Below are 26,050 nucleotides of genomic sequence, written 5' to 3'. Positions count from 1 at the left end.
TTTGCCAACATTTGACCCATATTCCTCTCAACCCTTCCTATTCATATTCACATCCAGATGCCTTTTAACTGTTGTAATTGTACCAGTCTCCACCACTTCCTCTGGCAGCTCATCCCATACATGCACCACCCTCTGCATAAAAAGGTTGTCCCTTAGGTCTCTTTTAAATCTTTCCCTGTCTCACCTTTAACCTGTGCCCTCTAGTTTTGGACTCCCTTACCCTGGGGAAAAATCTTTGGCTATTTTACCTTATCCATGCCCCCTCATGACTTTATAAACTTGTATGAATTCACCCCTCAGCCTTTGACGCTCAAGAGAAAACAGCCCTAGCCTATTCAACCTCTCCCTTTGGTTCAAACCCTCCAGCCCTAGCAACATCCTTGTAAATTTTTCTGAACCCTTTCAAGTTCCACAGCATCCTCCCTACGGCATGAAGACCAGAACTGAATGCAGTATTCAAACGTGACCTAACCAATGTCCTGTACAGCCGCAACATGACCACCCAACTCCAATACACAATGCATTGACCAATAAAGGAAAGCATACCAAATGCCTTCTTCACTATCCTATTTACCTGCGACTCTACTTTCAAGGAGCTATGTAGTCCAAGGTTTCTTTGTTCAGCAACATTCCCCAGGACCTTCCCATTAAGTATGTAAGTCCTGCCCTGATTTGCTTTTTTAAAATGCATCACTTCACATTTATCTAAATTAAACTCCATCTGCCACTCCTTGGCCCATTGGCCCATCTCACCAAGATCCCATTGTGCACTGAGGTAACCTTCTTCGCTGTCCACTACACCTCCAATTTTGGTGTCAGCTGCAAACATACTAACCATACCTCCTATGTTCACATTCAAATGTCTTTAATTTGTGGTAAAACAGAAAATGAAAGGGGTCATGTGACTTCTTTAGGCCACTGCTCAATAATAACCTTGTGCATCTCGATTGTTTGAGGCTCAAGGAGACACAGGTATGACTGCAAGGAAGAATATGTAAGATTACACATAAAGAATGACCATGACAGCTGTGTTGTCAGTGGCATCTGCAAACTTACTAACCATGTCTCCTATATTCACATCCAAATCATTTATATAAATGACAAAAAGTAGTGGACCAACACTGGTCCTTGTGGCACTCCACTGGTCATAGGCCTCCAGTCTGAAAAACAACCCTCCACCACCACCCTCTGTCTTCTATCTTTGAGCCAGTTCTATATCCAAATGGCTAGTTCCTCCCTGTATTCCATGAGATCTAACCTTGCTAACCAATCTACCATGAGGAACCTGGTTGAATGCCTTACTGAAGTCCATATAGATCACATCCAGCACTCTTCCCTCATCAATCCTCTTTCTTATTTCTTTGAAAAACTCAATCAAATGAGTGATTTCCCATTGACAAAGCCATGTTGACTATCCCTAATCAATCCTTTCGAGAGCAGCTTTAATGTTATAACGTTTCCCAAGTGTTACAAAGTGATGCCACCAAGCTCAGTATGGGGCCTCCCCTCATCAATGCAGAGAGATCATACCCTCAGGAACTATAGTTAATCCGATTGATCCACATTTCCTGCAGCCACCGCAATACCAGAGTGATGTAATGGGTGGTGGGGGGGGGCTACACACAGGCTCATGAAGGTGACAACATGAACACCAGACACTGGTCACAGAGAAACATAGAGAAAAGGAGCAGGAGTAAGCCATTCGGCCTTTCAAGCCTGCTCCTCCCTTTGATAGGTTCATGACTGATCATACAACTCTTTTCCAAATTTCTACCCATCCTATTTAACCTTCTTGAAAACATTCAATGTTTCAGCCTCAATGCTTTCTGTGGCAAAGGATTCCACTGGCTCCCCAGTCTCAGTCCTAATGACCTCCCCTGTATCAGTAGACCGGGACCTCTGGTTCCAGTCAGTGCTAAAATTCTTCCTGCGTTTCCCCTGTCGAGTAGGGTAATTTTATAGGTACCTATGAAATACTCAACACCACCCCCAACCCCTCTTTTAAACTGCCAGGAATGTAGAGTTGTACACCACAGTAAACAGACCCTTTAGCCCAACTTGTCGATGTCGACCAGATATCCTAAATTAATCTCGTTCCATGAGCCAGCATTTGTCCCGTATCCATCTCAACCCTTCTTTTTCTCAGTGTAGGAGAAACCAAAGCTAGAGCGCATTGGTTTAAAGTAAGAGGGGAAAGATTTAAAAGGGACCTAAGGGGTAGTTTCTTCAAACAAACATCTGGATGCCTTTTAAATGTTCTTAACATACCAACCCCCATCACTTACTCTGGCAGCTCATTCCATATACACATCACCCTCTGTTTGAAGAATTTACCCTTTAGGTCCCTTTTAAATCTTTCCCCTCTCACTTTAAACCAATGCCCTCTAGTTTTGGTCTCCCCTACCCTGGGGAAAAGAATTGGCTATTCATCTATCCATGCCCCTCATGATTATATAAACCTCTCTATAGGGGAATGGCAACAGCATGTGGCTCATTGGTTGAGGGGTATGATTCTTATTTGGGGTGGCATGGTGGCTCAGAGGTTAGCACTGCTGCCTCACAGCCCCAGGGACCTGGGTTCAATTCCAGCCTCGGGTGACTGCAGGTGTGGAGTTTGCACATTCTTCCCTGGTCTGTGTGGGTTTGCTCTGAGTGGTCCGATTTCCTCCCATAATCCAAAGATGTACAGGTTAGGTGGATTGGCCACGCTAAATTGTCCATAGTGTTCAGGGATTATGTAGGTTAGGGGTAAATGTAGGGGAATGGGTCTGGGTGGGTTACTCTTTGGAAGGTTGGTGTGGACTTGTTGGGCTGAAGGGCCTGTTTCCATACTGGAGGGATTCTATGTACCTCTACAACATCACCCCTCAGCCTGTGACCTCCAAGGAAGATAGGCCCAGCCTACTCAGCCTCTGTATAGCCAGTCCTAATTGATCCAGTCACTTTTCACTCATCAGACCCGCACTATCCATGATACAAACAAATGTGGAGGGGCAGATAATATTGATGAGGAGGGGAGGCATCAGAAAGACTTAGGTTAGGAGAGTGGGCAAAGAAGTACCAGATGAAATACAATGTGGGAAATTGTGAGTTCATGCACTTTGGGAGGAAGAATAGAGGCATGAACTAATTTCTAAATGGAGAGAAAATTCATAAATCTGAAGTGCAAAGGGGCTGAGGTGTTCAAGTTCAGGTTCTGTTAAGGTAAATTTGCACGTTGAGTTGGTGGTTAGGAAGACAAATGCAATGTTGTCATTCATGCCAAGTAGACTGGAATATAAAAGCAGTGATGTTCTTCTGAGGTTTTATAAGGATCCAGTCAGACTACATTTCGAGCCCTGTGAGCAATTCTGAGCCCCATAGCTCAGGAGGAATGCCTTGGCCCTGGACCAGGTTCTTGAGAATGATCCCAGGGATGAAAGGCTTGAGATATGAGGAATGTTTGAGGAGCCTGGGACTATACTCGATGGAATTTAGCAGGATGATAGAGGATCCGATTAAAACAGAACACTGAACAGCCTGGACAGAGTGGGTGTTGGGAAGATGTTTCCATCGGCAGGATTGATGAGGACCCGAGGGCTCAGCCTTAGAATAAGGGGAAGACCCTTTAGAACAGCGATAAAGAGAAACTTCTAGAGTGAGAAAGTGGTGAATCTGTCCAATTTATTGCCAGAGAAGGCTGTGGAGACCAGGTCATTGAGATATTTAAAACAGAGAAAAGTCAGTATTTGATTGTCAAGGGGATCAAAGTTTATGGGGAGAAATCAGGAAAATGGGATTTAAAAAACCTATTAGCCTTGATTGAATGATGGAGCAGACTTGATGGGTTGAATGGCCTAATTTGTGCTCCTATGTCTTATAGTCTTATTGTAATATTCCAACATTCAGTTCGGTAAACCTTTGTTGCTCTCCTTTAATGGCGTCTCATGAACATCATTTCTGAGATAGAGATCAAAATTGCACACGATATTCAAGGTATGGTCAATCAAGGCCCTGTATAATTGCAGCAAGACAACCCTGTTCCTGTACTCGAATCCTCTCGCTGTGAAGGCCAGCATGCCATTTGCCTTCTTCACTGCTTGCCGCACCGAAATGTTTCCTTTCAGTCACTGCTGTCCAAGGACTCCCAGGGCCCAGTGCACCTCCCTGTTTCCCAGTCTACTGCCAATCAGATAATAATCTCCCTTCTGCTTTTGCTACCGAAGTGGATAAACTCACATTTATATCTTCCATGCATTTGCCCACTCACTCAGTTTGTCCAAATCACACTGAAGCATTTCTACATCCTTTTGGCACTTCACCCTCCCACCCAGCATTCTGTCGCCTGCAAACATGAAGACATTATAGTTAGTTCCCTCATCAAATTCATTAATATTCTGTTTATATCTAATTATGTGACTCATTCATCCACTTCATTGTGAATGCTCCTTGCCTCTAAGTGCCCCATTGAAGGGCCTTACATCATTCACAAGTGGTGTCCACATGCTCATTCAGAAAGAAACCACTTACTCTTCCCACTCCTGGTTTGGTTATGGCTATTTCACATTCCCATTACACGGGGGTGATTCGGATATGAATGTGGTAAGCTCCACATTTTGCACTTGGCCAAATGAGTCACAGGTTCAGCTTGGTTTTCAAGCTTCCACCCCCAACACTAATAACGCACCTACATGGTTCTTTCTTCTTTGCCCTTCCTAGTCATGTCATCAGCACTGAACTTCAACAGGTTCCCACTCACATCGTTCATTTAAGTGTTTGCCTTTCCGCATTCCCACCACTGAACTCTAGCTCTACAGCTTGGTCATGCCAAACATCACACTGCACTGTCCCTCCCACCTCCAACAGCAAGGTGGTAATGACTATCAATAAACCCTCTCCTACAGTAACCCATGTCTTCAATTGCCCACTCGTCTCCCTCCCTTCAATATTAAGTTGCCTCACCTCGCGATTATTATCCGCTTTCCAATTCAGCCCAGCAGACTGCTTCAAATCCCCATTATTGAATTCACAACATTCCGAGCACAGCTGTGGCCCTTGAGTACAACTTGCCTGCCCCTCGTTATTTTCATTGAGCTGACACCCCTCGAGGGCTGATGGTGGCCCACCCTGCTGACTAATGTAATCGAATATCTTGCATAATGACCCCTGAGAGATCTCTATGCAGCTCCCCAATTGTCTCTCCATGACTCCCTCAACCAATCGCACTGGACCTATGGAACTGATTGATTGTGGCTGGACCCCCAGGTTGATGATAGGCCCCCTTGGCTCAACAGAGAACAACTCATCTTGGACTTTGAGACATTTGTTTGAAACACGTCGCTGTGCATTATGTAATGGCACACAGTGTAATAGAATCCCTGCAGTGTGGAAGCAGGCTGTTCAACCCATCGAGTCCACACCGATCCTCCAGAGCATCCCACCCAATCCCTGCATTTTCCATGGCTAACCCACCTCGCCTTCACATGTTTGGACTGTGGGAGGAAACCAGAGCACCCAGAGGAAAAACACGCAATTATGGGGAGACTCCACACAGACAGTTGCTGGAGGCTGGAATTGAAAACAGGTCCCTGGTGCTGAGGGGCAGCAGTGCTAACCACTGAGCCACTGTTCCACCCAAGCACATGTTGCAAGTCTGACAGTGACACAGTAATGGTACCATACAGTAACGTGTCCACCACCGTTCCCCACACCCTCCACCACCACCTTAAACTGATCACTGTTGACAACCATGACAGACTGCCTGGTTTTGTGTCTGTCGCTAAACGGCAAGGAAAAGCAAAAATGTTGTGGACATGGGAAGTAAGCACACAGTGAGTGAGTGAATGCTCAGGGATCAAATGTGTAGACCTGAAATGCACACTGGTCTAGTTAAGGAGCAGAGCGCCTGTCCCTGAGTGCAAAGTGTCTTAGCAGCAGCATTTCAATAAGAGGGGTCCGTGTACTCCAAAGTACAGAATTGAAGGGGAGGACTGTATATAATTGTGTTGGAGACTAGCCACAAGGATGTGTGAGCCTCCTGTGTGCCTGATGACCACCTCCATGGTGTGCAGGCAGTGACCACTCACTGGGTGTTCCAATGGGGACCATTGTCCAAAATGGAAACCCAGAGAGTGGGATTCATCACATACCTGCTTTGAATCTCTGGGAATTGTCATCATCCCAGTATTTCTCCAATGTATGGAAGAACAGGAAATTAGATATAAAAAAGTTGAGACTAGGTCTTAATGAGATATTAATGTATTCCATCTGGCTCATTGTTCCTCACCAGTAAGTTTCTCAACTCGCTGTCCAAACCCTCATTGATGTCAAGAGGGCCAATCCGGCTATAGTTTCCCCACATCTTTCAAAAGGTTGGGAAAACACAGCCCTTTATTGCTATTTATGGACTGGGCAGTGTTTATATTGTAAGGTTTTCCTACTGAAAATGCCAAATTTTTTCAGTACCTTTTGAGTGTTCACCTTCCTCACTTTTTCTTTACAGCTCTTATGTATTTACGAGGATTGAGTCAAAATCTCATTGTGGGCTATTCTATTGAAGTCTAATACACATTTCAGGAAGCTGTCAAACAATCACCAGATGTGATTCGGAGATGCCGGTGTTGGACTGGGGTGTACAAAGTTAAAAATCACACAACACCAGGTTATAGTCCAACAGGTTTAATTGGAAGCACACCAGCTTTCGGAGCGACGCTCCTTCATCAGGTGATTTTGACTCAATCCTCGTAAATACATAAGAGCTGTGAAGAAAAAGTGAGGAAGGTGAACACTCAAAAGGTACTGAAAATCACCAGATGGACTGTAAGCAGGACACGAGATTGGTTAAAGAAAAGGAAAATCAGGTAGAGAGGAAGCATTCTTTGGCCTGGCAATGACTTCACAGCCTGGCAAGTTATTGAATTTCCATTATGGAAAATCTCTAAATTGCTCACTGAGAGACCGCCCAATTTATTCAACATCTGCTTATCCTACAGCTGTCTCTGACCGCATTTTAGATACTAATTATATGAAAAATAATACTCACAACTAATTAGTGTGTTTACAATCTGAGATTGTGTTTGGCCCTAAAATGATAAATTAACGTCTCACTATTTTGGGATGTTTCCCAAACAAAACAAGTTCTGAAATGACATTCCAGACGCAAAACATCGCAAAAAAAAAAGTCAGAGTGTGAAAAAAAAAATGATGCCAACTTTTCAGGCCGAGTAAGTGGATTCATGAGTCTAGAACAACTGGTTAAAACACTCTTCCTCTTTTGGGCTTTTCCCATGTTACACTGGTTCACCATTGGGTCAACACTTTCCCATGTTATATGGGTCATCAATTGATCACCTTCACATCAAGTGAAATTGTTTTTCGGATTGGGCAGGGTTTGTTTGGTGGTATCTGGATGCCCTTCCTGTCACTCACCCTCCTCTTTTATTCAGGCCTGGGAACCAGCAGCGATATACTTTGACTGCCCTTGGGCTAGTGACTATATCTTTTGCAGAGTCAACAACTCTCTGAATGGGAGTTTAACCTGGGGCCGTGGCAGGAGAACTAGCTACGGAAACACTCCAAGGACCCCAGCTAGCAAAATCCAATCTCCATAGTGAAACAAAAATCATCTTACTGCAACATCTTCATGCATGGCTGAAGATTCACTCATGGCTGAGCAGAAAAAGTACAAAGGAATGTGAGAATTTTGAAAGTTAAACTAATGCTGTGAAACCTGGCTGCTGAAATTGACTCAATTGCAAGAGAAAATAATATGATAGCAGGGATTTACAATTCATAAGATTACAATTTCATTATTACCCATGTTCATGCAAATCAGAGGAGTATTCAGTCAAATATACATATCAATTTATGCATCTGAACAAATATGCATATTAATTTATGTGTCTGAAGCCAGGTTCAATAATGTATTCACGTTAAGTGCCTATGTTCCTTTTGTATTATGCAGTCCATCAGATTTGTATTAGCAAAGTCGCAAATCACTATAATAAAAGAAAATGCCTGAATTATTTTCACTGTGTTGGTTCAGGTCTTCCACTTGTCTTCAGCTTGAATTTGCTTGCCCTGTAAATAAATGCTTTTGGTTTGTTTGTTGGATAAAGTCAAACTCCAAAGTTTGTTTGGTTTCTTCATATGCTACTGTACAGAACTGAACTGCTTTAGCGACTCTGCATGGATGTGAGGGCATGTTTATGAATAAAGTACAACTTTGAAATTAAAAAATAGTGAGCCAATACCAGCACGACAACAGAAAAAGGCATCTGAGACCTTTAGACCAGCACCTTACATAATGGGAATTGATGATTGAGAATGGCATAGAGTGTTGGAGAAGGAAACCCAGATGAATTTTAATCATGGTGAGGGAAAATAACGTTCATATCAAACAAGGGAAGAAAGCATGAGAGAAAAAAAAGTTTGGACGAATGTCTTGCTACTGAGATAGGTTCATTTCAGAGTGGTGGCATAATGGTAATGCCTCTGGGTTGGTTACCCCATAAGCCCCATGGTCATGTCCTGGGACATGTAGGGCCAAATCTCATCCATGGAACATTTGAATTCTAATGGTGACATGTGAATTCAATAAAAGTTTGGGACCAAAGGCTAGCCTAATGACCACCACTTTTATGGTCAGTTATCATAAAAATCCATCTGGTTCACTAGCCCTTTTCTGGGGAAGAAATTGTCTGTCCTTCCCTGGAACAGGCTGAATGTGACAGCAGATCCACAACAAATGTGGTCGACACTTAACTGCTATCTGGGCAATAAATGCGGGGCTAGCCAGTGACACCTGCATCCAAGAAATAATTTTTCAAGAACACAGCATTCGGAAAATGTTTGATTCTGCAAACACAACTCAAAAGAAGATGCCCAAAATGTTGTTTAAATTCTCTTACAGATTGGAGGGGAGTTGACTTGGTGTTAACAGAAGTACGCGCTTTTAGCACTTCCCCAGAAACATTGTAGTGGCAGATGTAGGAGATGTTGGACACAGAGGTGGGTTGGGTGAAAAGGGCTTCCTGAAGAAGGGCTTATGCCCGAAACGTCGATTCTCCTGCTCCTTGGATGCTGCCTGACCTGCTGCGCTTTTCCAGCAACACATTTTCAGCTGGGTTGGGTGAGAAGTCAACTTCAGTCCTGTTGACCTCGTAAGGAAAAGAATGAAATAGAAAAAAAAACCCTTTAGCTCAGGCATCCTCCAGCCATGCCTCATGGCTCCTCATAACGTCTACGCCAACCCATGTCATCTCATCTATCACCATGTCTCTTTATCGATCCTAGGTCAAATTAATGTCAATTCATGCCCACCCATTCCCTCTACCTACTACTTTGTTTGCATCCTCTGTGTCGACTGAACCAGAGTTCAGGATCCATGCTAAATCAAGTACCATTCCAAGTAACCATCGATGATTTCATTGCTTTTAAAAAGCTCTAACTGACAAAATCCCATTCATGACATTCCCTTTTATAATTAAAAAGTGCATTATGGTATAAAAACTGTCTAATTAATACATATTTTAATGTTATTTACATTAAGATTTGGAGTTAAATTTTGAGTTTGTAAAGGATAGGTTTTCTGTTTGTTTGAAGTCAGTAATTAACGTCTAAGTATTTCTGTAGCTATGGTGATTTATCTTAAAACAGCGTGTGATAGCTACTTTGGCAGCTGAATAGATTTTGTTTCTAATTTACTCTCGGCTTTTTATAACTTAGGAAGGTGGACATAATGCTTTAAGGTCTGTTTGAAATTTCTGGAAAGGAGATTTTTGCAAAGCTGAAGGGAAATATCCAAAGCTCAGACTGAGAGATTTTTTATTTTGGTTTTACTTTAGACATAGAACATAGAACAGTACAGCACAGAACAGGCCCTTCAGCCCACGATGTTGTGCCGACCATTGATCCTCATGTAAGTTAAACCTAATCTACGAACCCTCAAATTTCTGTGACCATATGCATGTCCAGCATGCATATCCCCAGTGACCTCACTTCCACACCTGCTGCTGGCAATGCATTCCATGCTCTCACAACTCTCTGCATAAAGAACACGCCTCTGACATCCCCTCTATACTTTCCACCAAACAGCTTAAAACTATGACCCCTCGTGTTAGTCATTTCTGCCCTGGGAAATAGTCTCTGGCTATCACCTCTATCTATGCCTCTCATTATCTCGTACACCTCAATTAGGTCCCCTCTCTTCCTTCTTTTTTCCAATGAAAAAAGTCCGAGCTCAGTCAACCTCTCTTTGTAAGATAAGCCGTCCATTCCAGGCAGCATCCTGGTAAACCTCCTCTTAACCCTCTCCAAAGCATCCACATCTTTCCTATAATAGGGCGACCAGAACTGGACACAGTATTCCAAGTGCGGTCTAACCAAAGTTTTATAGAGCTGCAACAAGACAGCCTACAACAGCCCTCTATACTGTCAACGACACCACCAACCTTTGTGTCGTCTGCAAACTTGCTAACCCATTCTTCAATCTCCTCATCCAAGTCATTAATAAAAATTACAAAGAGTAGGGGCCCAAGAACAGAGCCCTGTGGAACACCACTCACCACTGACTTCCAGGCAGAATACTTTCCTTCCACTACCATTCGGTGTCTTTGTCGACCAGCCAATTCTGTATCCAGACAGCTAAATTTCCCTGTATACCATTCCTCCTAACCTTCTGAACGAGCCTACCATGGAGAACCTTATCAAATGCCTTGCTGAAGTCCATATACACCACATCCACCGCTTGACCCTCATCAACTTGTCCAGATGGTCATAAATCCTATCCCTCAGAATCCTTTCTAACACCTTGCAGACGACAGATGTGAGACTTACTGGTCTATAATTGCCGGGGATTTCCCTATTCCCTTTCTTGAAGAGAGGAATTACATTTGCCTCCCTCCAGTTCTTAGGTACGACTCTGGTGGAGAGCGAGGATGCAAAGATCTTCGCAAGCAGCGAAGCAATCACATTTCTCGCTTCCCAAAGCAGCCGAGGACAAATCTGGTCTGGCCCTGGCGACTTGTCAATCTTAATGTTTGCCAAATTTTTCAACACATCAGCTTCTTCAATCTCTATCCGTTCCAGCATGCTTACCTGCTCCTCAATGGTTTCATTCACTACAAGGTCCTTTTCTTTAGCAAAGGTAGAAGCAAAAACCTCATTTAGCGCTTCCCCTACCTCCTCAGACTCTATACACAGGTTCCCTGTGCTATCCCTGATCGGCCTACTCTTTCTTTGATCATTCTCTTATTCCTCACATACGTGTAAAATGTCTTTGGATTCTCCCTAATCCTTCCTGCCAAGCCTTTTTCGTGCCCCCTCCTGGCTCTCCTCAGACCATTTTTGAGCTCCTTCCTCGCCTGCCTGTAATCCTCTAGAGCTGAGCAAGACCCTTGCTCCTCCACCTTACGTAAGCTGCTTTCTTTCTTTTGACGAGAAGCTCCTCCGCTTTCGTCATCCAAGGTTCCTTTATCTTACCCCTTCTTGCCCCTCTCAGAGGAACACATTTGTGCATCACTCGCAACAACTGTTCCTTAAACAGTCTCCACATGTCTATAGTGCTCTTTCTATGGAACAATTGCTCCCAGTCCATGCTTCCCAACTCACATCTGATAGCATCATAGTTTCCTTTTCCCCAATTAAATATCCTCCTATTGTGCCTGCTTCTCTCCTTCTCCATAGCTGTGTAGAATGTGAGGCAATTGTGGTCACTATCACCAAAATGCTCTCCCACCACAAGATCTGATACCTGCCCCAGTGCATTGCCAAGCACCAAATCCAAAATGGCCTCTCCCCTCGTTGGCCTGTCAACATACTGAGTTAGGAAACCCTCCTGAACACTCCTTACAAAAACAACTCCTTCCAAACCGTCTGCTCGAAGGAGGTTCCAATCAATATTGGGAAAGTTAAAGTCACCCATTACAACAAGGAGTAAGTGAGGACTGCAGATACTGGAGACCAGAGTTGAAAAGTGTGGTGCTGGAAAAGCGCAGCAGGCCAGGCAGTATCCGAGGAGCAGGAGATTCTCCTGTTGTTTGGATGCTGCCTGGCCAGCTGCGCTTTTCCAGCACCACAATTTTCAACCCATTACAACAACCCTACTACATTCACACTTTTCCAAAATCTGTCGATCTATGCTTTCTTCAATCTCCCTGCTGCTATTGGGGGGCCTGTAGTAAACCCCTAATGAGGTGACTGCTCCCTTACTGTTCCTAATTTCCACCCATACTGACTCAGTAGGCAGACCCTCCTCGACAATGGTAACTTCTGTAGCTGTGATACCCTCTCTGATTAGCAGTGCTACACCCCCTCCTCTTTTTCCCCCCTCCCTATTCTTTTTAAATGTTCTAAACCCTGGAACATCCAGCAACCATTCCTGCCCCTGAGAAACCCATGTGTCTGTTATGGTCACAACATCATAGCACCATTACTTTGGGCTGTTCTGTGAAGTCCTTGAATGGAGGTGCATGTACAGAGCAATGCTCCAGAGATGAGGAGAACATTGTGAAATTAGATTACCTTGGATTAAGCAGTTCATAACAATCCCAAACCAGAAGGGTAGGGATAAAACCATGAAGAGGACTTGAATTAGTACATGTAAACTCAGGTGTACGATAGCTCCAGGAATAAACTATCAGAGGTTCCAGCCTGGAAGGTAAAGACACAGTTACTTTAAACATACCAAGGTGTTAGAGTAAAGAATTCTGGTTTGAATACACTACATGTTGCCAGGTTTGGAGGTTTGAACAATAAGGAGTGGCTGAATCGGCTGGGGCTGTTTTCCCCAAAGTGTCAGAGGCTGAGGGGAGATCTTTTCGAGGTTTATAAAATCATGAGGGGCATGGATAGGATAAATAGACAAGGTATTTTCCCTGAGGTGGGGAAGTCCAGAAGTAGACAGCATATGTTTAGGGTGAGAGTGGGAACACTTAAAAGGGGCCTGCGGGGCAACTTTTTCATGTAGAGGGTGGTACATGAATGGAATGAGCTACCAGAGGAAGCGGTGGAGGCTGGTACAATTGCAACATGTAAAAGGCATCTGGATGGGTATATGAATAGGAAGGGTTTATAGGGATATGGGTCAAATGCTGGCAAATGGGACTAGATTCGGTTAGGATTTCTGGTCGGCATAGACGTGTTGAACTGAAGGGTCTGCTTCCATGCTGCACATCTCTCTAACTCTATGTGTTGCCATTGAATACTGTGCAAGGGACCTTTTTTTAAACTTGGTAAACAAGACTTTGGGTTTCATGGGATTATATTACTACTGTATGTTTAAAGTTCTTTGAATTTGTATGGTTGGTTTATTCTATTTTATATTAATTTAATTTATTGAATAAATTTACGTTTTATTTTTAAAACAAAATATGCAACTTGTGTGCTTCTGTCTCAGTGAAAGATCATCTTGTTAAAATTAAAATGAAACAAAATATGAACTGTTGAGAGAGAGTTCAGTCTGATATCTGTTTTGACTGGTAATAACATCAGTTAGGATTGTAACAGCATTCATTGTCCAATACAAACAATTTTGTAACTGCTTGGAGCTGTCAATCAAACTGTGAGCTTACATGTCCCCCACTGCGATAACAATTGAGCGTAAAATCAGTCATGCATCACAAATTTTACAATGATAGCCCTTAGCCTTACATCAATGGACAGTGTGAAACAGCAGGTACTAATTCACTTTTAAACGCAAGAGATTTCATTAACATGAGAGCGTGACTGCTCCAAAGTGTTTATCCATTTCTTGTGCACAGACATGTCTAGTTTTAGCAGTCACAAATGTGTACCTGGACCTATTCAAAAGGGTGCTGTACCTCTACAAAGCAATCCAAGATGTATACTGCTTTTCTTGAGAAGTGAAAAGTCCACAAGTTTTGTTTTAGACCCCCGATTTACGAAAGTTGAATGTGTATGAAAACAGGTGAACCATTGGTTGAAAATAGTGGATGTCACTTTCAATGGCATAGTCGGGCCTCCAGTGCCATTTTGCCGATGTCAGTTTATAGCCTAAGTCAGAAGTCATACGACACCAGGTCACAGTACAACAAGTTTATCTGAAATCACAAGTTTTTCAAACGCTGCTCCTTCATTGGAAATAAACCTGTTGCACTACAACCTGGTGTCATGTGACTTCTGACTTTGTCCACCCCAGTCGAACCCTAGCACCTCTACATCATGGCCTAAGTCCTACGGGATTTCATTCTAAAATTTATCCAAAACTAAGTCTACAGTAAATTTATTAACCATAGAATAAATCTCCACAGTTTGAATTCTTTGCTCTCTGGGTCAGAGAGTTGAGGCAACATTGCAGGAACATAAATCTCGTCATTAAAAATACGTTTATGTTACTGACATGAAATCTAGTCCAGGAAAGTGTGAAGAAAGATATTTTAAGAAGAGAATGGGAAGAGGCAATACAAAATAAAAGGTACATTATGAAAAGCAGATGTTGGAGGGACAGGTTCATTGGAATTTAGAAAAATGAGAGACGATTTTATCTCAACATGTAAGATTCTGCAGGGACTTGACATAGTGGGTCCTGAAAGGATGTTTCCTCTTGTGAGAGAGATTCAAACTAGTCTAAAATGAAAAAAAAATCATATTTAAAATGGAGATGCAGAGCATTTGTTTCTCTATGATGGTCATCTGTACTTGCATTATTTTACTCAAGACCAGTAGAGGCAGGTTCATTGAATAGTTTTAAGACTACGTTTGAGATATTTTTGATTAATATGGGGATCAAATGTTACGATGGTCCAGTTATGAGAAGCTGAACAGTCCACTCCAGCACCCATTTCTTATATCCATGTGTATGTATGTCTTGGGCATATCAGAGAAAGTGAGGACTGCAGATGCTGGAGATCAGTTGGGAAAGCACAGCAGGTCAGGCAGCATCCGAGGAGCAGGAGAATCGATGTTTTATGTATGTCTTGGGCATATCAGAGAAAGTGAGGACTGCAGATGCTGGAGATCAGTCAAGAGTGTGTTGTTGGGAAAGCACAGCAGGAGAATCGACGTTTCAGGCATAAGCCCTTCACCAGGAATAAGGCTTGTGGGCCAGGGGGCTGAGAGATAAATGGGAGAGGGGTGGGGTTGGGGGGAAGGTAGCTGAGAAAGCAATTTTTTAAGTGGGCCCAGAGGTGGAAGCAACGGAAGAAATGTTCAAGATCGCAGAGTGTGTCAAACTCATTAACCTGGGAGTGTAGAGGGATAAAGGTGAGGCCTTTGCTGAGGACTAAAAGTTTGTCCTCAGTGAGGGGGAGGTCTGGGGGAATGGTGAACGCATGGCAGGGCTGAGGCTGGAGTGGGCCTGGAGGTGGAGGCGGCAGAAGAAATGTTCAAGGTCGCAACGTGTGTCAAACTCATTAATCTGGGAGTGTAGAGGGACATAGCTTTCTCAGCTACCTTCCCCCCAACCCCATCCCCAACCCATTTATCTCTCAGTCCTGGCCCACAAGCCTCATTCCTGATGAAGAGCTTATGCCCAAAACGTCGACTCTCCTGTTTTGGGCATATATGTGCATTAGTCATTGAACATTACAGAGCACCACGCCCACCATCCTATTTATTTCTCAGCCCCTTTCATCCCACCCCACCCCTCCCCTCCCCACATTCCTAATGAAGAGTTTATGCCCGAATCGTCGATTCTCTTGCTCTGCGGATGCTGCCTGACCTGCTGTGCTTTTCCAGCACCCCACTCTCGAATCTGATCTCCAGCACCTGCAGTCCTCACTTTCACCAAGTTGAAACATATGTTAACATCATTTATAAGGTCATGTGCTTGACATATTGGATGCTAGAGTATCGAAACAAATTGGTTATGTTGGACCTTTGTGAAACACTAGTTCAGTCTCAACTGGAGTATCGTTTCTAGTTCTTAGACACAATGACCTTGGGGAGGATTTGAAGACATTGCAGAGGGTGGAGGAAAGATTTACAAGATTGCTTCACTTTTTCGTGGTCTGCGCACCATCTTGGCAAAGCCACCATTTTGTCAACCAATCTTAACTGTTATTGAATCCAGGGGCTTGCTCAGGCATTTTGGAGGACATTGAGAGTCAGGAGAGATTCCACGGATACGAGACTCCAATTCCATGAAAATGGGGAGAAGGTAGGTTTGAGAGGAGATTTGATTGAAGTGTCCAAGATCTTAAGGGGCTGGAGAGAGTAGGGAGGAAGAAAAGGGCTCCTTTCGCTTGTAACCCAGAGGACTCCAATTTAAGTTCATTGACAAAAATATTAAAGGCAAAATGAGAATTATTTTTGTGCAGTGAGTACTTAGGCCTTAGACTGTGGTCATGAAAGAGGTGCATTCAGTTGTGGCTTTGACAAACAGCAGAGAAAAATTATTTCACAGCTATGGAGAAAAAGCAAGGATTGGGACTAACTCAGTTGTTCTTGCAGAGAGCTAGTCACTCTGCGATGGACCGAACAGCCTCATGTGCTGAAAACAACCCATGATTGAATGAAGGACGTGCAGTAACATTCTTTGTGAAGCTTAATCAAGCCTCATGCAATTTTATGAAGCTCATGGGGTGACATTTCACTGGAACAATCAGCATTAATTTTTACAGATTAAGTTTGCGTTAGATGTTCTGTGATCACAGACATCATAAGCTGAAACGGGAAACAATATAAGTACGCTGAACCAGAAAGTGCAGCAAATCCAACAAAGAGCATCAAAAAAAGAGACACTGTTGTCAAGGCAACTCATAAATAAAAGTGGAAATTTAAAAAATTGTTAACAATCAAAGCATTTTCTTCAGAACGAAGAACAGATTGTATTCCCCTTTTGGTCAGGTTGGAGTTCAGAAATGTTGCGATTTATTTGCTACTGTGTGAAAACTGAAGTTTATTCCAGCTTGACAACCTAAAAGGTGTGACATTGAGAGCGGGATGCTGACCGGGACCAATTTAACCTTGTGCTTTAACCAACGTTCACTTTCCTTCACCAGAGCAGCACCACTCAAATGGCTTTAGTTGCATTTCAGAGGATAAATGGGCTCTAACTGATTGAAGAGTCAGTGACGCCCTGTGATGGAGTCCCATTGTTTCTCAAATGCTTCCAGAGTTAATGCCTCCATATTTTACATCCCTTCGCCAGCTGCTTTACAAGTAGAGAATCACATAATCCCTACAGAGTGGAAGCAGGCCATCCGGCTCATCAAGTCCACTCCGCGGAGCACCCCACCCTATCCCTGTAACCCTGCATTTCCCATGGCTAATCCACTTAACCTGCACATTTTATGACATTATGAGCAATTTCCCATGGCCCAAATCATCTAACCTGCACACTGTGGAAGGAAACTGGCACATCTGAAGGAAACCCACACAGGCACAGGGAAAATGTGCAAACTCCACATAGATAGTCGCTTGAGGCTGGAATTGAACCTGGATCCCTAGCGCAGCAGTGCTAACCACTGAGCCACTGTGCTGCAGATTTGTAAAATGCAGTGCGTGGCACTCAGCAACCCCTAACCCCTGTCACCAAACTTATCTTCAATTTTTCAGTGGACGGTGTAGCCATCAGGCACCTCACTCACCTTTGGGCCTTTTGAAGCGCTTTACGAGCCAGTAATGACCACTGATGTGACCCACCATTGCTGTCAGACCAGGAGACAGTGAGGCATCAGAGCAGGAATAGGCCATTCGGCCTGTTGAGTCTGTTCTGTCATTCAATGAGACCGTGGCTGATCTGATAACCCTCAACTCCACTTTTACTGTACCTGTGGCAGTTAGATCATGAAAACTACCACAGTTGACTGTATTGACGTTCAGATTAGAAAATCGAAACACGTGGGAAGTTAAAGTAAGACTAGATGATTTGCCTAGCTTGAGTTAGGTAGTGAAATCTCCAGGAACTTTCACACCGTGGAGATAATTTGCAGGCTCAGAAGGAATAAGATTGGAAGTAAACCCTTGGGAACCATGATGACTTTGCACCAATTCTGGGAGAACTGATTTATTTCTCAGCTCCCTTCCCCCTCCCCAGTCCTCATCAAAGGGTCAAGCCCGAAACATTGACCCTCTTGCTCCTCAGATGCGACCTGACCTGCTGTGTTTTTTCCACCGCCACACTTTATCAAACCTGACAGTGTTGAATCCTTTCTTGGAAGTGTTTTTTTTTTGGCGTTGAAACACTTTTTGTGCATTGCAACATTCAAGCGTAAAGAGAATTCCAAAGAGGGCAGCATTGAGGTCTACGCTCAGGACAGTTCAAGGGTCACGGGAAAGTAATTCTGGGCTCAGAGGTTGGTTGGAAAAAGAGACAGAGCCGGGGCTGACCCAATGTTTGGAGTGTTGATTTTTTTTTAACTGTCCTGTGTGAAAGGAATTCAAGTGCAGTTGGATGACTCTGTGCTATTAGTTCAATCTTGAGAAGAAGTTGTAGAAATTAATAAGCAGCGATGAGCTAGAGTCAGGACTCACAAGGTGTCTTGGGGAATTGCAAAAGTGGGAATTTCACTGACTATCTGTTCTGGGAACCCATAAGTGGCTTGCAAGAAACTTACAAGCATTAATGAATATTTCAGTGTAACTGTTTGATGCACCTGACCGAGGTTCGAGCTCAGGGAAAGCCTAAGGACATGCCTAAGTTAGTACAGTTAACTATGGGTAAAAAGCTCGGGGTTGTCTTGTGAATAAGGGCTAGGGAGTGGCATTGGACTTCTTTATGTAAAACACTGCAGGGTTTACAGGAGCAGGACAAGGCAAGCGTGTTTCCAATAAAAGTCGAGTGTTGAGTTCCAATGCCAAACGATCAAACTTCTGGACAGTGCTGTCATGGATTTTCCAGTTCTCAGGTAACATTTTCCCAGCTTGCAGATTGCTGGCAGGTCATCTGTACACTGTTGTATGGAATCCACATCTTCTGTCATCACCCACTTAAAGCTGATCATTCATTCCCTTCCAGTGCTATGTCTTGAGTCTAATGGTCTCAATGTCAAAGGATGACTGAGCATCCCATGTCTGTGTATGTGAAGCCACTGTAGTATTGACCTGCTTTCTAAGAAAGAAATGATTATTAACCTACCAGTTCAGGTGTATGATGGCACACCCCCAGAGCACATGGGATTTAAAACCAAGCCATTATAACTCTGAGATAGGTACATTACAACAGTGCCACAACAGTCTTTAAGATTTGAGGGTATATACACTGCATTTCATCAGGATATTAACTTGTGCCTTGGGGCAATAACAGATTGGATCAGGAGTTAGCCATGCAGGTTTCTTCAGACTGGTCTGCTATTCTGTGGGATCCCAGCTGCTCTGCATTGGGCTCCACTTTCCCCGACCTTTCTCCATATCCTGTATTCCTTCAATGTCCAAAATCTATCAGTTTCAGTCTTGAAGGTACTCACTCTATGAATAGTCACAATGTCTATGATCAACAATTCCAGAGATTCACACCACCACACCTTCTCCAAGAAGGTGTGATGGTGTGAATCTATCAGAAAGGTTTCTCACGCGATGAAACATAGGGATCGGTTAAAGTGTGTCTGCTTTAATACGAGGAGTGTCCAAAATAAGAGTGACGAACTTAGTATAGGTGGACGTTAGGAACAGCAAGGGAACAGCCACCGTATTGGGGTTTTCTACAGACCCCCTAATAGCAGTAGAAAGATTGAAGATCTCATAGGCAGACAGATTCTGGAAAAATGCAAAAGTAGCAGGGTTGTTGTTGTGGGTGATTTCAACTTTCCCAATATTGACTGGAACCTCCTAAGTGCAGATGTTTTGGATGGAGCCGTTTTTGTCAGGTGTGTTCAGAGAGTTTCCTTACTCAGTATGTAGTCAGACCGATGAGGGGAGAGGCCATTTTGGATTTGGTGCTCGGGCAACGAGCCAGGACAGGTGTCAGATCTCACAGTGGGAGAGCACTTTTGTGCAACTGATCACAACTGCCTCACATTTACCATAGCCTTGGAAAGTGAAAGGAACAGTTACCGGGGGAAGATATTTAATTGGGAAAAAGGAAATTATGACGCTATCAGACAGGAGTTGGGAAGTACAGACTGGGAGCAATTGTTCCACAGAAAGGGGACAGCAGACATGTGGAGACTTTTTAAGGAGCAGTTGTTGCGAGTGATGCACAAACTTGTTCCTCTGAGACAGGTAAGAAGGGGTAAGATCAAGGAACCTTGGATGACGAGAACAGAGGAACTTCTCATCAAAAGGAAGAAGGCAGCTTACATAAGGTGGAGGAAGCAAGGATCTCGCACAGCTTTAGAGGATTACAGGCTTGCTAGAAAGGAGCTCAGAAATGGACTGAGGAGAGCCAGGAGGGGGCACGAGAAAGGCTTGGCAAGAAGGATTAGGGAGAATCTAAAGGTGTTTTACTCGTACGTGAGGAATAAGAGAATGCTCAGGGAGAAGGTAGGGCCGGTCAGGGATAGCGGAGGGAACTTGTACGTGGAGTCTGAGCAGATAGGGGAAGCCCTAAATGAGTTTTTTGCTTCGGTTTTCACCAAAGAAAGGGAACTTGTTGTAGATGAAAACTTAGAGGAGCTGGGATACAGTCTTGACCAGATCAAGATTGATGAAGTTGATGTGCTGGAAATTTTGGAAAACATTAAGATTGATAAGTCTCCAGGGCCAGACCAGATTTATCCTAGGCTGCTCCGGGAAGCAAGAAAGGAGGTTGCTAAGCCGCTGGTGAGGATCTTTGCTTCCTCACTCTCCATGGGAGTCGTACCGGAGGATTGGAAGGAGACAAATGTTGTTCCTCTTTTCAAGAAGGGTAATAGGGAAATCCCTGGCAATTACAGACCAGTCAGTCTTACGTCTGTGGTCAGCAAAGTTTTGGAAAGAATTCTGAGGGGTAGGACTTATGACAATTTGACAAAGCATAGTGTGATTAAAGGCAGTCAGCATGGCTTTGTGAGGGGCAGGTCATGCCTCACAAATCTTATTGAGTTCTTTGAGGAGGTGTCAAGACAGGTCGATGATGATAGAGCAGTGGATGTGGTGTATATGGATTTCAGCAAGGCATTTGATAGGGTTCGCTGCTGAAAATGTATTGCTGGAAAAGCGCAGCAGGTCAGGCAGCATCCAAGAAGCAGGAGATTCGACGTTTCAGGCATGAGCCTTTCTTCAGGAAGGGTTTGATAGGGTTCCCCATGGTAGGCTCATTCATAAAGTCAGGAAGTATGGGATACAGGGAGATTTGGCTATCTGGATTCAGAATTGGTTGGCTGACAGAAGGCAGAGAGTGGTTGTAGATGGAAAGTATTCTGCCTGGAGGTCAGTGTTGAGTGGGGTCCCGCAGGGCTCTGTTCGTTGGCCTCTGCTCTTTGTAGTTTTTATAAATGACTTGGATGAGGAGGTTGAGGGGTGGGCTAGTAGATTTGCAGATGACACAAAGGTTGGAAGTGTCGTCGATAGTATTGAGGGCTACTGCAGGCTGCAGCGTGACATAGACAGGATGCAGAGCGGGGCTAAGAAATGGCAGATGGAGTTCAACCTGGATAAATGCGAAGTGATGCATTTTGAAAGGTCGAACTCGAGTGCTGAATATAGGATTATAGACAGGATTCTTGGCAGAGTGGAGGAACAGAGGGATCTGGGTGTGCAAGTACATAGATCCCTCAAAGTTGCCACCCAAGTGGATAAAGTTATTAAGAAAACATATGGTGTTTTGGCTTTCATTAACAGGGGGATCGAGTTTAAGAGCCGCGAGGTTTTGCTGCAGCTCTACAAGTCCCTGGTGAGGCCACGCTTGGAATATTGTGTCTAGTTCTGGTCGCCCTGCTATAGGAAAGATACAGAGGCTTTGAAGAGGGTGCAAAGAAGGTTTACCAGGATGCTGCCTGGTCTGGAGGGCTTGCCGTATGAAGAAAGGTTGAATAAGCTCGGACTTTTCTCTCTGGAGAGAAGGAGGAAGAGAGGAGATCTGATCGAGGTGTACAAAATGATGAGTGGAATAGATAGAATTGATAGCCAGAGACTTTTCCCCAGGGCAGGATTGACTGGTACGAGGAGTCATAGTTATTAGGAGGAGGGTATAAAGGACACATCAGAGGTAGGTTCTTTCCACAAGGAGTTGTGAATGCATGAAATGCGTTGCCAGCAGTGGTGGTGGAAGCAGAGTCATTGGGGACATTTAAGCGACTGCTGGACAGGCACATGGATAGCAGTGAGTTGAGGGTTGCGTAGGTTAAGTTACTATATTTGACATCAGGATTAAATCTCGCCACAACATCGTGGGCCAAAGGGCCTGTTCAGTGCTGTAATTTTCTATGTTCTATGTTCTATGTCTAAGACGTTTGTCTTCATATCAATCCAATATGGCTGACCCCATGTCCAGAGAATAATTCTAGAACCTTCAGCATGGGGGAAACAGCCTCTCAGCATCTAGCCCAGTAGATATCTTAGGCATTTTCCGAAGGTGAAATGCACTCATAATATGTTTAATGTTGGAGCTAACAAAAACATAAAAGCCAATTTCGACACAGCAAGCTTTCACAGACGGTGAAATGATAAACGAAATAACTCCACAGAGGCACCGAGTATCCCGTCACCGAGTCCCCTTTTATTTACACGTGGGGAGTCCTTGACACTGATCCAGCTCCCTCAGAGCCAGCTCTCAGACTGAACAGAACCCCTGACACTCCATTTATATCTGTCAGCCAGGGCTCCCTGATTTGATGAGATTAATAACCTCAATCAGCACTGGGAGTCTGAGGCTGAAGGAAGGGAGGAAGAGAAGATGAAAAAGAAAAGAGCAAATGGAATGGAGAAGCTCCAGCTGAGGCATCCTATTTCATTTCCTACTTTTTAACACCTTGTTTTTTCTGACTTTCTGACCTATGCTGACACTGTATATAGATGGAATGTAAATTTTTCTTCACTATACCTCAGTACTTTTGTACCTAAGATGGTGCTGTAAGTGACTTATCAATCTTTCACTGCATTCATTTGAGTACATGTGGCAGTAAAGCTAATTCAATTCAATTCATATTCTATGAAATCCATCTGGCTGACCTCATTACGGTGAGGGCGGCACGGTGGCTCACAGCACCAGGGTCCCAGGTTCAATCCCAGCCTCGACTGACTGTCTGTGTGGAGTTTGCACATTCTCCCCGTGTCTGTGTGGGTTTCCTCCCACACTCCAAAGATGTGCAGGTCAGGTGAATTGGCCATGCTAAATTGCCCATAGTGATAGTTGCATTAGTCAGAGGGAAATGGGTCTGAGTGGGTTACTCTTCGGAGGGTCGGTGTGGACTGGTTGTGCCGAAGGTCTGTTTCCGCACTCTAGGAAATCTAATCTAATATTCCTGCCCCTCTAAGTCTGAGGACATAGGCCGGTTCAATTTTTTTGTAGCTCCTCCTGGACATTCTAGTTCCTCTGACTCTGCCTTGGATATGGCCGATGGGTCAAGCACAGTAGCTCCCCTTCTGCGTCCGAAGCATCTCGGAAGAAACTCATTCTCTGCTTCAGGCAGCAAAGGCACTGAAGTAGCAGCATCCGCGGTGTCCATCTCAGATTCTGAGATATCTTCAATGCTTGACAGAGACAAAGAGCCCATGGATTCCAGAACAGTCAGAAAAGCAGACGAGGAGCTGAGCATGTTTTGGTCTTGCACTATTTGCGAGTTTGCAACTTGCATATGGTCCATGTGTCTGTTCAGGGCTATCGTACCTAACTGAACATCATATGTCCCCGGAGCTAACCTCACACTGACCACGTCTCTTATCCATGCAGGGCCATTCCCATCATTTCTACACCAAACATCATTCCCTGAAGTAAAGTGGCTCTTTCACTTAGCAGAGTCTTGTATCTGGCATTGGCATTCCTGATGTTGTTTCACCCTCCTCCCGGGTCCAGGAAGGTCAGATTTAACCCAGTGCAGAGAATTCTCCCCATTAGCAACTCTGAGTAATCTATGTAGTTGCATGCGGGGGTCCTATAGTCACTTACTGAAGCTTTAGGCTGCTTCTTTAGGCCTGTCTTAAAGTTTAGACCGCTCTTTCTTCCAGACTGTTGGATGATGGATGGGTATGGAGCTGTCCTTATATGACCAGCACCATTCAACTTTAGGAAATACACAAATCCCTGCTGGTAAATCTTGGCCCATTATCTGTGACCACCACCTCTATGTATTGCAAAGGGTGCACATAGTTTTTTCTATTGCAATTTCCATGTTTGAACTCTGTGCACATCCATCCACTTTGAGTGAGCATCTGCAATTATTAAGAACATTGAGTCCATAAAAGGACCTGCATAGTTAATGTGTAACCAAGTCCAGAGCTTATAGCCATTCCCAAGAATGTAGGTGAGTTGTTGGCGGTAATAGTTTGCCCTTGTTGGCACTCAGGGCACTGCCTCACCGATGCAGCTATGTCTGCATCCAATCCTGGCCACCAGACATAACTGCTCATTAACACCTTCCTTTTGGAAACCTCTGGATGACCCTGGATCAATAACCGGTGGTGACCTTTGCTTGGGGCCTTCACTCTTGTTCCCCATAATTGTATGCTGTCCTCTACTGTGATCTGGTCTCTCTGGATCCAGAAAGCTTTCAGCGCTGGTTGTGACGGCCTGTTGGTTTCCCCATCACCATCAGCTGTTGCCCAAGTCCAAATTTTTCAGTGTCTAAAGTCTGTCATTGCCAGCTGTGACTGGAAATGTGTCTTGAAAATGTAAAACCATTCCGACTCTTCTAGTGACGGTACCACCAATGGTGTATCTGCAAAGCAGGAGGTGGCTCAATGCATCCCCATTCACTACTTGGCCTCCCACAGGATGTTCCAACTTTGTAATTGCACGCACATAGGGCATGAGTTCATGCTGAAGCTATGGGCATTATCCTCTTTAATAGCCCTCCTGACTCCAAACATGACCACTAAACCTTCCTTTTCTATCTGAGCGTATTTATGCTGTGTATTAGTGAAAGTCCTGGATGCATATGTTGTTGGGCACGGCACTCCACTGGGTCACCTATGAGCTAATACTATTCCAAAGTCTCATCACATGTTGATATCTGGTCTCGCTTGGGATCATAGTGTGCCTTAGGGGATGATAACTGTTTCTGCACTTCCCTGAAGGTGATGGCCTGGTTACGTGACCATTTCCAAGGCTGACCCTTTTTTAAGAGTTGATGCAAAGGTGCCAGGATGGAGGTCAGGTTATGTATGAATTTTCCGTAATAATTCACCAGCCCATGGAAAGACCTGAGCTCCCATACAGGCGAGGGAGCTGGGCCATTTTTAATTACCCTTAATTTACCTTCCAGTGGGGTAACCCAGTCTTGTAGACTATGTAGGTCATTTGGCGTGCCTGGAACAAGCATTTTCCTTTTCTGATGATGTCAGCCCACCTGGGAGAAATGTCTGAGGAATGCGTCCAAGTTCTCTAAGTGTTCCTTATTGTCTTCCCTGTTAGTAACACGTCATTGAGATAAGTGGCGACATGGGCTAGACCTTGTAAATTGTTTAGATTTAGATTACCTACAGTGTGGAAACAGGCTCTTTGGCCCAACAAGTCCACATCAACCCTCCGAAGAGAAACCCAACCCCTGACTAATCCACCTAACACTATGGGCAATTTAGTCTGGCCAATTTACTTAACCTGCACACCTTTGGACTGTGGGAGGAAACCAGAACAAACCCAAGCAAACATGGGGAGAATGTAAAAACTCCACACAGACAGTGGCCAAGGTGGGAATTGAACCCGGGTCCCTGACATTGTGAGGCAGCAGTGCTAACCACTGTGCCACCGTGCCACCCCTTCTCCATTGTCTGCTGAAAAATTGCACAGGCTGACGATACCCCAGATGGCAGTCTTGTGTATTGGTACAAACCCTTATAGGTATTAATTGTAGCATACTTCTGGGAATCCTTATCTAACCTCAATTGCAATTATGCATGGCTCACGTCCAGCTTCGTGAAGGACAGCACACACACTCCCTCCGTCCCCCGCCAGAGTTGTGTATAAATCCTCTTTGTGAGAGTTTGGGTGTTTATCCAGCTGTGAGAAGTGGTTTACCCCTTGTTTAAAATCCTCACAAAGGTGAACCAACCAATCCATCAGGCTTCCCAATTGGTATAACTGGTGCTGCCCCCC

The sequence above is a fragment of the Chiloscyllium plagiosum genome, chromosome 4, assembly GCF_004010195.1.
Source record: "Chiloscyllium plagiosum isolate BGI_BamShark_2017 chromosome 4, ASM401019v2, whole genome shotgun sequence".
Classification (NCBI taxonomy): domain Eukaryota; kingdom Metazoa; phylum Chordata; class Chondrichthyes; order Orectolobiformes; family Hemiscylliidae; genus Chiloscyllium; species Chiloscyllium plagiosum.
Note: the sequence above shows the minus strand (reverse complement) of the source record.